Source organism: Podarcis melisellensis, assembly GCF_964234715.1.
Source record: "Podarcis melisellensis genome assembly, chromosome: 1".
NCBI lineage: Eukaryota > Metazoa > Chordata > Lepidosauria > Squamata > Lacertidae > Podarcis > Podarcis melisellensis.
The window spans coordinates 33,107,872-33,121,166 of record NC_138528.1 but is presented as its reverse complement, the minus strand read 5'-3'; the positions used below and the strand labels follow the sequence as shown (position 1 = coordinate 33,121,166).

The 13,295-nt window shown below is 41.3% G+C and overlaps 1 long non-coding RNA gene across 1 annotated transcript in view; it reads right to left on the bottom strand.

Moving 5' to 3' along the window:
- Nucleotides 1–10,897: 10,897 nt before the first annotated feature.
- LOC309373000 overlaps nt 10,898–13,295 on the bottom strand; it is a 60,652-nt gene continuing 58,254 nt past the window's right edge. Inside the window, exon 5 of the long non-coding RNA XR_014169754.1 lies at nt 10,898–10,967. This is a non-coding gene — a long non-coding RNA (uncharacterized lncRNA). The remainder of the gene's footprint in view (nt 10,968–13,295) is intronic.

Genomic DNA, 13,295 nt, shown 5'->3' with positions numbered 1-13,295 from the left:
TGGAGACGCTCCTTCAGGTATACTGGGCCGAGGCCGATGGGAGAGTGAGGCAGAATCCACCCAGAATCCACCCACCTGAGGAGGGTGAAAGGGTGGGATTAAAAACAAACCAGAAAATGAGCAAAACCAAAGACCGTAAATTCCTAGAGTGTCTTGCTGCAATGGCTTTGCTGTCCTGTTGGTTATACAGTGGTACCTCGGGTTACATACGCTTCAGGTTACATACGCTTCAGGTTACAGACTCTGCTAAGCCAGAAATAGTGTTTCAGGTTAAGAATTTTGCTTCAGGATGAGGACAGAAATTGTGCTGTGGCGGTGCGGCAGGCCCCATTAGCTAAAGTGGTGCTTCAGGTTAAGAACAGTTTCAGGTTAAGTACGGACCTCCAGAACGAATTAAGTACTTAACCCGAGCTACCACTGTATTGCCATGCACAGTTCACTGGTTTGCATCACATCCATTTGAACCTTGGACACAACGCCACCATACATTTAAAGGACCATTACACCGTTTTAACAGTCATGGCTGCCCCAATGAATCATGGGAACTGTAGTTCGTGAAGGGTGCTGACAGGTGGAAAGCATGGTGTGGATGTGGGCTTTGATTGTGCAAGTTGTGTCTCGCTTCATTTCTTTCTTTGCCGGGAACGTGAAGTTCAGAGTTCATGGTGCTCTGCTTTCTGAATACCTGACCCTTATTTTGTCCATATACTATACCCATTCCTGCTTTGAATCCTGTATCCACCTGTATCCCTTTTTTATATTGTAAGTTGCTTAGAGCTACTTTGGTAAAAAAAAAGCCACCAATTAATAAACTAGGTCAGATTTTCACATTCTACTGCATTGTATGAGTCTTGGTAACCTGCTGCTCCATGGGACTCTCAAGAGTCTCCTCCAGCACCATAATTGATGCTTTTGAATTATGGTGCTGGAGGAGACTCTTGAGAGTCCCACGGACTGCAAAAAGATCAAACCTATCCATTCTTAAGGAAATCAGCCCTGAGTGCTCACTGGAAGGACAGATCGTGAACCTGAGACTCCAATACTTTGGCCACCTCATGAGAAGAGAAGACTCCCTGGAAAAGACCCTGATGTGGGGAAAGATGGAGGGCACAAGGAGAAGGGGACGACAGAGGAAGAGATGGTTGGATAGTGTTCCTGAAGCTTCCAGCATGAGTTTGACCAAACTGCAGGAGGCAGTGGAAGACAGAAGTGCCTGGCATGCTCTGGTCCATGGGGTCACGAAGAGTCGGACACGACTAAACGGCTAAACAACAACAACAACAACCTGCTTTACTAATGGACTCCTCTGTTTTCTACTCCTGTTTTCTAGCCCAGCATTCTGTTCTCACAGTGGACAACCAGATGCCTATGGGAACCCTGAAAGCTGGACATGAGCACAAGAGCATTCTGCCCACCTGCAATTCCCAGCATACTGCCTCTGAAAATGGAAATAGAAAATAGCCTAGTAGTCATGAATTTTTCCAATCCTCTTTTAAAGTCATCCAAGTTGGTGGCCATCACCGCCACCTGTGGAAACATGTTCCACATTTTAACTATGTGCTGCATGAAGGACTTCATTTCTTTTGTCTTGAATCTCCCAACATTTGGCTTCATGTTCATCAGTTCTTGGAGGGGGAGAAAACTTTTTCCACTTTCTCCGTGCCATGCATCAATATATATATATATATATATATATATATATATATATATGCTTTCGTAGATTTTCACGGGTACAGGAATGCAGGTTTTGGTGTCCTCGGGTGTCTTCCCGTGTAAAAGTTGGGGTGTCTAGGCGACGTTTCGACGAGGTCTCACTCGTCATCTTCAGGCTGGTGCTTTCGGCTTCTTGTTACTGGAACAGAGCAGGATCTCAGTGTTTGAGTTCCTATAAATACTGTTGAGGGGGTGTGGTGTATAGCCTCCAATGTTCTGGGCAGAGAGGAAGTTCCCAGGCTAGTGTGCCTTTTCTTCTTTTGTTCCTTAATTACTTGAGGGATATCCTGAGTGATTTCTTGAGTGATATCCTGAGTACCACTTAGGTGGGTCATTAGGTGTGGATTAGTTGCTAAAGTCTTTGTGTCTTGACCTCTTGAACTTTGTGAAGAGTTTTTCTGAGAAGATGGCTGTACTGCACTTAGTTGTGCTCTGGCTTGGCTTCGTGTATAGGGGCGAGCTGTGGTTTTGTGGCTTGTGTCAGCCAGATCTGTGTAGGGATGCTGCACCCCCCTGCAATCCCTACACAGATCTGGCTGACACAAGCCACAAAACCACAGCTCGCCCCTATACACGAAGCCAAGCCAGAGCACAACTAAGTGCAGTACAGCCATCTTCTCAGAAAAACTCTTCACAAAGTTCAAGAGGTCAAGACACAAAGACTTTAGCAACTAATCCACACCTAATGACCCACCTAAGTGGTACTCAGGATATCACTCAAGAAATCACTCAGGATATCCCTCAAGTAATTAAGGAACAAAAGAAGAAAAGGCACACTAGCCTGGGAACTTCCTCTCTGCCCAGAACATTGGAGGCTATACACCACACCCCCTCAACAGTATTTATAGGAACTCAAACACTGAGATCCTGCTCTGTTCCAGTAACAAGAAGCCGAAAGCACCAGCCTGAAGATGACGAGTGAGACCTCGTCGAAACGTCGCCTAGACACCCCAACTTTTACACGGGAAGACACCCGAGGACACCAAAACCTGCATATATATATATATATATATATATATATATATATATATATATATACATATTTATTGAAGTTTTCAAAAAATACAGAAAAAGAAAAGAAAAAGAACAAAGAAAAAAGAGAAGAAAGATTAAAAAGCATTCACCATTTAAGCCTTATTTTCAATGACATATTTCCAAGACTTCCCCACACCTCCCCTTCTTGTATTCCAATTCCATTTATTTGGTTCAACAAGTTCTTATCCCCAATTTTTGACCTTATTATATTTAGTTCATTATTATATTTAGTTCATTATTATATTTAGTTCATTTTATATAACCAATTTTACCTTATAAACCTCAGTCTTTATACATTAGAATTTTTTTCTAAGATCGACCCCTGTTCCCTTCCACGATTTCCCCATTTTTATACTCATAACAAAACTAAATAAAAAAGAAGAAAAAATCAAAATATAGTTATACACCCTTTGGATTCCCAAACTCCCCCCCCCCTTTCCCGGTTTCAATCCCCAATGTCCGTCAGTCTATCTGCTATCAGCCTAGAGACCTTACATCCGAGGCTCTTAATTCTCTCTCAGTTCCTCTTTGCCAGTTTTTTTGATAGTCCTTTATATCAAACCCCAAATCTCGGAGAAGCTCTGTCTCGATAATGTCCATTTTTCTTCCAGCCAGACCTCTATATTTAAAAGTGGAGCTCAAGTCTTGTTTCTTAATCCTTTTGAATCTAAATGTCCCCAAAGCTCCAACTTCCATCTTGATCAAATTTGTAATCCATAGGTCTTCAGGTCTCCACATAAGGAGATCTCTCCGTTCTTCATTTTCCAATTCAAGCCAAATTTTTATCATCCAGTTCTTATTTTCCTTTATGTCCTTCCTGCCAGGCCTCTGGCCTTCCTTAACCTTCTGCAGCATTGTAGCTCCTCCTTCATTTCCCTCCAGATCATCATGTATCTCTTGTTCCACTTTCTCAGATTTATCAAATTTATTTTCCTGCTCAGCTGCAAAGACTTTTAATTCCGCTACAGGGACTTTTTGTTCAGCAACAAAGACTTGAGTCAAGTCCCTTCCAGTTTCAGTAAAATTATTTACTGTTTCATTCAGTGTGATTACCCTTGTAGCCAAAATATCACTTTGTTCTTGAAGCTTTCCCAGGAGATAAAAAGTCCTGTTCAGCTCAATGAGTATTTTCCCACTTGCAGCCATTCTTGCAATGTCCTAGAACCCCCTCTAGAGGGATTATGGTTACTTACTATCCTTCTAGTTCCAATCCAAAAGTCAAAATAACTTGTTTCTCTTTGTTTTCAACAATTTATATCCAAATTGTAACAAATCCAACCAGCAAAGGCACCAGAAACAAAGTTTCTTTTTATTCCCCAACTTTGACAGCTAATTTTGACAGCTGTCAAAGTCCTCTGTATCTTTTCAACAGGCTCTCTCGCGGATCACTCCCGGGTCCCGGGGGGTTACACTTCAGCTCTCAAAATCAACTCTTATCCTCCAGCAAAATTACTTGTACTGTCCAATCGTGAAATTAATTACTTTTATCCAGTAAAGAAGAAGATATTCTCTCAACCTTAGTTATCTAGTCCTTGCTTTAAGTTGCTTACAAGGCGGGGAGACGGACTTCCTTTTTGCACCTTCCCCGATCGTGCCAAATTCAAAAAGAAAATTTCCCTTTTAAGTCCAATTTCCGTATTACTCACGGGTTGTTGCTTTTAATCCAGATGTTCAAAGGAAAAAGTCAGCGCTCTCCGTCCATGGCATGCGGCTTCACTCAGCAGGGGGAGCAAAGGACTCTCAGCACCACGCTGCTCCCCGTCCCCCGTTCCGCAGCCTTTAAAAAGGCTCCTTCGTGGGTCGGGGGGTGCAAATGGTGCCCACCGAGTCACCAAGTCCACAGGCTTCTGCGCCTGTGGTTTTTTAGGGTCCCCGCGTCGCCGCCGCGGCAGGACCCGACCCCTGCTGAGCTGATTCCCTCCGGAGCTCGGAGGGAATCCGCCATTAGGCGATGGTGCTAACCCGGAAGTCCTCGCCATGCATCATTATATCATCTCATCTCTTACTTGCCTTTTCTCTGAACTGAAAGCTGCAACCTTTCCTTGTTCGGGGAGTTGCTCCTTCCCCTTACATTTTGGTTGCCCTTTTCTGAATCTTTTCCAGCTCTACAATATCCTTTTTGAGGTAAGGCAACCAGAACAGTACATTATGTCAATTGGATCACTTCTTTAAGCTTGTTGTCACACTCAAAGTGTCGGCATCTCTATTCAACCAAGCTGATAAGGCTCATCTTCGGAATCGCCTCCCGACGATTAATTGACGACCTGATCCTTTGATAAGGCCTCAGGCACATCGTCCCAGCAGAGCATCAAAACAGCACGTGGAAGTGATGAGATTTATGGCTACATTGCTATGCTTTATTTTCTAGCTACGCAGAGAGCAAAGAAATATACATCTTCTCCCTGTGAGAGCAGAGAGTAACTGAAACAAAGGAACAAAGGAAACAGGAAACCACTAATGTCACATCCCGTCTCCTTTCCCGTGAGACTAGAAGGTCTCTGGAATGTAAACAGAGTCCTGTGACTGCCAGCAGCTGCTCAGTGAGAAACAGAAACTAACAAAGAACTCTAACAGGTTTGGGAGACAGAACTTGTCTTGCAGAAGCAATGCTGGCTCGGCTTCAGTAAGACTTGTTCTTCTATATGCTTGGTTATTTTAATTTTAACAATACTTTCCACCAGTTTTCCTGGGACAGACATTAAGCCAACTGGCATTTAATTTCCACAGTATCCACTGGATCTCTTCTTTAAAAATTGGTGTTACATTGGCTACTTTCCATTCAAGTACAGAGGTTGATCTGAGGAACAAGTTACATATCTTTGCTACCAGATCAGCAATTTCACCTTTGAATTCTTTGAGAACTCTTGGGTGGATGCCATCCAGACCTGGCAATTTTTCAGTTTCTATTGTGTCTAATAGGCCTACAACTTCATCTCTCAGTACTACTATCTGCCTAAATTTCCCAGACTCCCTTCCTTCAAAAGTTAGTTCAGGCACTGAGATTTGTCCTTTATCTTCCACTGTGAAGACAGATGCAAAGAATTCATTCAGCTTCTCCTCAATCTCCTTATCTTCCTTGAATCCACCTTTGACTTGCTTTTCATCTAAGAGTCTCACTATCTCACTAGATGGCCTCCTGCTACTAATGTGTTTAAAGAACTTCTTATTGATGACCTTAATTATTTTAGCAATATTATCCTCAATTTTTTTTGAAGCATCTATCTCAAATTATGTCCCACACTGGGAGAGCCAAATAAAAATATTAGGCTTGTGCTATTCTGCTGTCGCAGACATTTTGAGATAAACTTGGGAAATAAACTAAACTTCAACAAGATCAATATTTTAAGTTTTCTTGTCTATAATTTGGCTGCTATATGATTTGAAAGCTATTTAGCTGGCAACAGCTAAATAGAAGGCGTGCTGTGAATTTCTACTAGAATGCCTTTAATGGATTCGATATTTCCTTGGCTCCGTTTATGGATTTATGGAGGGTTCCCCCCCTCCATTTTTTTTAAACATAGAAAAGAAAGCAATTCATTCTTTGCTTTTAGGATTGTGTGGGTGACAGATGCCACCTATATAGTTATTCTGTTCAAAAATGATTGTGTAAAACTGCCTTAGGTGCATTGCTTAAGCCTTTCGCTTCAGAGGAGCCTTGTCTTCAATGACCCTGTTCCTGGGTTATAGTTTTAGAAACTATAACTATGTTATACTTCCTCAGGCGCAAGTGTTCCTGATAGATGTTTTAAAACATGTTTAAACATAAAGTGATCCCCCCCTTCTCTTTGCATGTTGTTTTCACACTTTTATTGTATTTAAGGAGTTTGACTGACTCTGGAAATTATAGTTTGTTCACAAAGCTCCCTTGAGGAATGCATATGGTGCTGAAACTGAAAACTAATGGCTCCACAGGATGAAGTTTCCTTGATTTCTGCCTCCCTTCCCCCAACACAAGAAAGTTTGTTGCACCACTGAAAAAATGGATGTGATTCAAAAGCTCATGGTGTCTCATGCAATTTTGCACATGCATGCTATTTCCTGTTTCTGCTATGTTGTGGAATGTTCTGAGCATGCCATGCGGGTGTGTGCAACAAATGTAAGAGATGTGCAATGAGAGCCACTGGGTCAGAGTGAGTTAATGGATTTATTTTTAATTGGAATTCATCAGACTCTAGGCAGACTCTGCAATTTGCAAATACAAAGTTCGCCATATGTCATTTTCCGCACTGCAGTTCCTTAGGGGAAATGGCATGTGGGGAACTTTGTCTCTGCAAATTGCAGATTTCCCAAACCTGTGCCATCTTTTCCATCCCTTCTGCCGAATGCATGCTCAAGAGAAGGAAGTGTAAAGACAAAGTCAGGCTCATGGAAGACTACCTGCTAGCTTTGTCCAGATATCAAAGAGAGACTGAATGAAGAATTAAAACTCTTCCAGGTCCTTGATCAACACCTTGCCCACTGGATCATTATAGCTCCCATTTCATGGCATGGTTCAGACATAATGGGAAATCATTGTTTTTCAATTCATAACTCAGACATGAGGAGTCTGAGGCCTGCATGCTCCCTTCACCTTTGTGTGCTAGAGGAAGAAATGGAGCCATTTTAAAACTAAGGTCTCCCCTTTTCCCTTTTTGCCCTTTGTCTACGAAATCAACCCGTTGCTTGTCAACCAACAGAGGGAAATATATGGGGGCTCTGCAAAAGGGGAGGTAAATATATGTGGACCTTGAGGAGGGAAAAACAGTTTTGGGGTGTTTTTAGCCAACAAATGGCATCTGTCCCCTTTCCTCCAGTCACAGGGTTCCCACAGATGCTTTTCACTGAAAATCAAGACCAATGAAACCACACAGGCTTCCTGGGTCTAATGTCGGCTTTGGCCCAAAGCCCATTGGGATCAGTGAAAGACATAGTTCCTGAATCTGCATTGGGTTTTCTCATCTCAGTGCTGATAAAAAGAGGAAACTCCCCTGAGAAATTTTGTGAATCTAATTGGGATCATTTTAATTTCCATCAAAATGCCTGTGCAGGTTTTACCTGAGCAGGGCCATTTAAACCCCCTCAAGATGTGTTTTTAGGCAGGGGAGGGGGAGGGGGGATCAGTTGAGATATGGAAACAGAACAAGCAAACCCAAACAAACAACCTGAAAACCTTTTGCTAATGTTATTGGCACTCACTCACAACAAATGTTTTGCAAGAGTAGAACTCTCCAAAGCCATTCAAAAAAACTTCAGACAAAACTTTGTAGATATGGTTGCCTTTACATTGTGTCATTTGCGTGTGCATGTCTTCTTTTATCGTTTATTTCATTAGTAGATTTGTAAAATTAATTGTACATTTATTCATTGAAAGCATATTTTTTTTACCCTGCTCTTCATCCAAAAAGGCTCCCAGCATTGCTTGAAACCAGACCCTGCTTGCAGGCTCACAACTCAAAGCACAACACTAAAGGAAAAGGGGGGGGGAGGGAAGAGGGGGTGGTGAAGAAGCAAATTCTGGCACCAATCCTTAAAATTAAATATAATGACCATTATATTGCTCAGAGTTTTTAAACTACATATATAAGATGCCCTGAATGTTTCGTTCCAAAAATGAAAAGGGAAATACAAATCTTTCAGCATAATTGATAGGTTATATGCATTTGATTTAAGGAGATGGGCATTTCAGTCCATGGGAATAAGATATATTTGCACATTAGGAGAGACATGATCCATATCTATCTATCATCTATCTATCTATCATCTATCTATCTATCATCTATCTATCTATCTATCTATCTATCTATCTATCATCTATCTATCTATTATTCTATCTATCATCTATCTATCATCTATCTATCTATCATCTATCTATCATCTATCTATCTATCATCTATCTATCATCTATCTATCTATCATCTATCTATCATCTATCTATCTATCTATCTATCTATCTATCTATCTATCTATCATCATCTATCATCTATCTATCTATCATCTATCTATCTATCATCTATCTATCTATCATCTATCTATCTATCTATCATCTATCTATCTATCTATCTATCTATCTATCATCTATCATCTAATTTCTGTGGAGGTATGGACAAAAAGAAAACATCTGCACAGACCAAGAGTTAGCTGCTTGCCCCAGAGAGTGATGGAACAGGCCGAGGAGTTGAATGATACTGGCTTAATTGCAAGGCATCATTTGTGAAGCATGTAGGACAGATCTAGACAATTTGGTCTCATATACTGCTCAATGCGTCCGAAAGGCCCTATGATAATTTACTAACTGGTACAAGACTTTGCTGGTGCTCACAAGTTCTGGATAACCTTTGTACAAACATTCTTCAAACACGAGCTGGATCATGGACCAACCTAGCCCAATTTGGTCAATACTGTACTGACTGGTGGTGGCAGCAGCAGCAGCAATCCAGGGTTTCAGATAGGAGAAGTGTTAGCTGGAGATGCTGGGGATTGCACCAGGGACCTTTGCATGCAAATCATGCAAAGTCCAACAAACATGTGCTCTGCTGTGCCTGAGCTGCAAGTTGAAAGTTCTCACATGCTGGAGAGTTAGTTCGGATGGGAAGTGCTGTTCCCTCAGCACAGGAAGTAAGGACAGCTCCTTGCTGGAGTAGGTGGCTCATTTCAGCAGTAGAATATATGGCTAGCCCCTGCTATTTTGCCTGTGAATTAAATGAATAATGTTTGCGACTGTCAGGCAAGCTCTATGGACCGATATCTTATTCTAAGCTTCAGAACGAAATGTATTTAGGCACAAACTCTATTTTAGCAAAGTTGCTTCAAAAAAAAAAATTCCCTTGGCTTTCCCCAAGCATGTGTGTAAATCGAGTGCATTCTTCCTCTCCCCATTCCACAAACAACCAGCAATCCTCAATATGTGTATAGAAACATGCTAATATAAATTAATGCCTTTTAAAATCACTGTAAACTCTGTTTTCTGTAATTATAACGAGCCCTAGAGTTCTAACCATGCAAGAGTAATTTTTTGAGTCTGTTTGCCATTATTGTCCTTTTGATGTTTTTTTTTTAAAAAAACTACATCTAACTTGAGCAAACAATGTTAAGTGGGGAAACAGATGTGATTAAATAGCCTGTAATTATGTCTTTAGTCATCTGTTAGCATCACAAGGCTTCTCCTGCTAGTATGACCAGAAAAAGTGACCTAACTGATTTCCCCAGCAGCTTTGCCAGAGACTGATGTAGAATAGATGGCCTTATTAAGCAATCAAAAAAAAAATTCCAGCCATTACAGTGGAATAGTAATCAGCACTGTTTATACTATTCACACACTTGCCCCACAATACACAATCAGGCCCATGAATTCTGCTAATTGGGTACCTTCTGCATCCAGAGGTGCCTACTATAGGAGACAAAAGGGACTAGGAAATTAGTGTTTGCGGCAATTAGTTTTTCTGTCTAAAGGCTTAGCCCGGTTGAGGGAAGCCCTGCTTCAGACATAGATTACTTTAGCAACTGTGGCATTCAAACGTCCTGTCACAAACCTAATTTGTACTTTCGGGGTGTGTGTGTGTGTGTGCTTATTTTGAAGCTGCATGTTTCAATCTCAAACCGACATCTATTTATTTCATGTTCCCAATACTAAATGGTTCTCTTCTATGGTTTTTCAGGAAACCAGCTGTGAGGGTTGAGAGGAATATGTTTGTCGTTGTGGGACGGGTTGCTAAAAACAGTACAACTGGGATGTATTTTGCTATGACGGTTCTTTAAATAGTCTCTGGTATGGCACAGAGGAGTTAACAGCATCATTAAACACAGACAGACACACAGACAGACAGACAGACAGACACACACACACACACACACACACACACACACACATATGAAGGACCAAAAGCATCTTGTCTCCACTAGCATAAAAATACTGGGGAGAAATGTAGGTATGAATGCATTTTATCTGAGTAAACTTACAACATATTTACAAATGGGTGCCCTTGAATGCTCAGTGGATTATGTTAAATTGGTTACCAAAAGCTATTTGCCCTTCCATTGCTTTCAATCTTTAGCATTTCTGACATAATAATCTGATAGGCAAATCTCCTTGCACGGCTTCTTGCCATTATAGACTCCCTGCTGTAGCTGCTTAAAGGGCAAATTAACAGTAGCACAATTCAAGTCACCTCTTCACCTCTAATACAAAGCATCAGCTGCATGTTCTTGCTCTGCTAAAGCTCTCCATATGGTTACTGCAGGACCTTAACAAAAGGATTTTAAAAAAAAAAGGCGCTTAGAACCCAGAATGAAGACTGAATAAATAGGAAGAGGGAAGCAAAAAAGTCTTTAAGTCAAATCACAGCTCCCATTTCTGTTATTTGAAGGTTATGTTGGAAAATAGAGAGGTACCATCTGCAATTTATTAATACGTTGTAATCTTCATTAGTTAATTTTTGCTCAGTGCAAATGTGATTAAGGATGTGACCTTCAGATGATGATTATTAATACCAAATATTGCATTATGAAACTATTAAATTGTAGGCAAATATTGGTACTTTGCAGACAATCAGAATGATAAGTGTGATAGTTTGTAGAGATACTGTACCAACATTTCCCTCTGACTGATTGCATTGCATATTGATATTAGCAAGTATCAGTATGTAGTGCAATCAGTCAGCAGAAAATGAGTGAAATGTAAACTAATGAGAGCTAATTGTCTCTTATAATAGCAAGGACACAGAATTCTATCAATTAAATTAGGCTAAGTTGAAACAGTGATCAATGTAATAATGTTGTGATATCAACCAAATTAGATGCAGTAATGAAATGGGTGATGTGCTAGGGTGACAACATAAGTAAAGTGAAACTTTTGATTGGGTTTTAAAGTCAGTGAACCCACCTGCGCCTACCTTGCCTTAACCCAATGCAATATTCTCTTTAGCTACAAGCTCAGGACTGAGTAGGTAGTGTAATACAATACATATCATTAGGTGTATGGTTGCATTCAGGCCGTTAATCCGTCTAGTTCAGTACTGTCCCTATACTGCAGACTTTCCCAACCCGATGCCTTCCATAACTTGTTGGACTACATCTCCCATCATCCCTGCCCTTTGGCCATGCTGACTGGGGCTGATGGAAGTTGTAGTCCAAAACATCTGGAAGACACCAGACTCGGGAGGTTGCTTTAGACTTGAGGATGAGGATGAATTCTCAATAGAAAGTGGCAATAGCTCTCTAGGACTTCAGGCAAGGGGCTTTTTTCAGACCCACCTAGAGATACCAGGAAGTGAACCTTTTGGAGGCAAAGTGATGCAAACAGAATACAGTGATACCTCTAGTTACAAACTTAATTCATTCTGGAGGTCCGTTCTTAAGCTGAAACTGTTCTTAACTAGAGGCGTGCTTTCGCTAATGGGGTCTCTTGCTGCCACTGTGCCGCCGGCACACGATTTCTGTTCTCATCCTGGGGCAAAGTTCTCAACTCAAGGTAACTCTTCCAGGTTAGCGGAGTTTGTAACCTGAGGTGTTTGTAACCTGAGGCGTTTGTAACTAGAGGTACCACTGTATACAAAAGGGAAAAAACATGGGAAGTTTACAGGAATGGAGTTAGTGAAGAACTCTGGCTAGTGACAGGTTGGTGTATGACAAGGGAATAGCAGGAGCAGGCATAGGCAAACTCGGCCCTCCAGATGTTTTGAGACTACAGTTCCCATCATCCCTGACCACTGGTCCTGTTAACTAGGGATGATGGGAGTTGTAGTCCCAAAAACATTTTGAGAGCTGAGTTTGCCTATGCCTGAGCTGGAGGGAAACCTCCAAATGTCAATGGCAAATTTGAAATTTCTAAGAAGCATATTTTGGTTCGTTTTCTCCTCTCTGCTATTTGAATTTTTAAACAGCAGGGATAGAACACAGATGGGAAATTTCTCACTCTTCATTTCTGGTGTGAGAACAGCTGAGGCTGTCAGGTTTGCGTGTGTCTTCAAGGAATCTCCAAGTGGAGCAAATGACCTAAGGGAAAAGCTACAGCCCTGATAAACACTGTTGACTACTGACATATATGCACAATTCTGTTAATAGTGCTTGCGGATGAGGAGGAAATTTGATTCTCAGTGTGCTTTTAAAGGAGACGCTATCTAATTTGCACTTACTGAAGCAGTACGAGACCCAAAGCATAGCCATCCTTTGAAAATGACATTGCTGTGAATGCTTCTATTCTTCTACTCAGCATATGTGTGGGGTTTTGTGTCAGCGTCACTTGTGTGGGTTCTCTTTCTGTTCACTTGTTATATTTCCTTGGTGATGAGAGAAGTTGCAAGTGGCCTAGGGTTTGGTTGGTTGCCTTTGATTGGCTGTAGTGAGACTTGTTTATGTGTCTGAGTGTGTGAGGGTGGAGTTTTGGATCAGGTTAGCCATATTGATTCATTTGCTGTCGGTGGGTTCTTGTTGTTGTCTTGTTGGGCTGTGTTTGTGATGAAGGCGTCTTCTTCTATTTGTCCTATGTCATTTTCAGCTTATTGGTTAGCTTTTCTAGTAAGGCTGTTTCCCATACTGTTTGATACCATTGGTCCATGTTTACTCCTGACAGG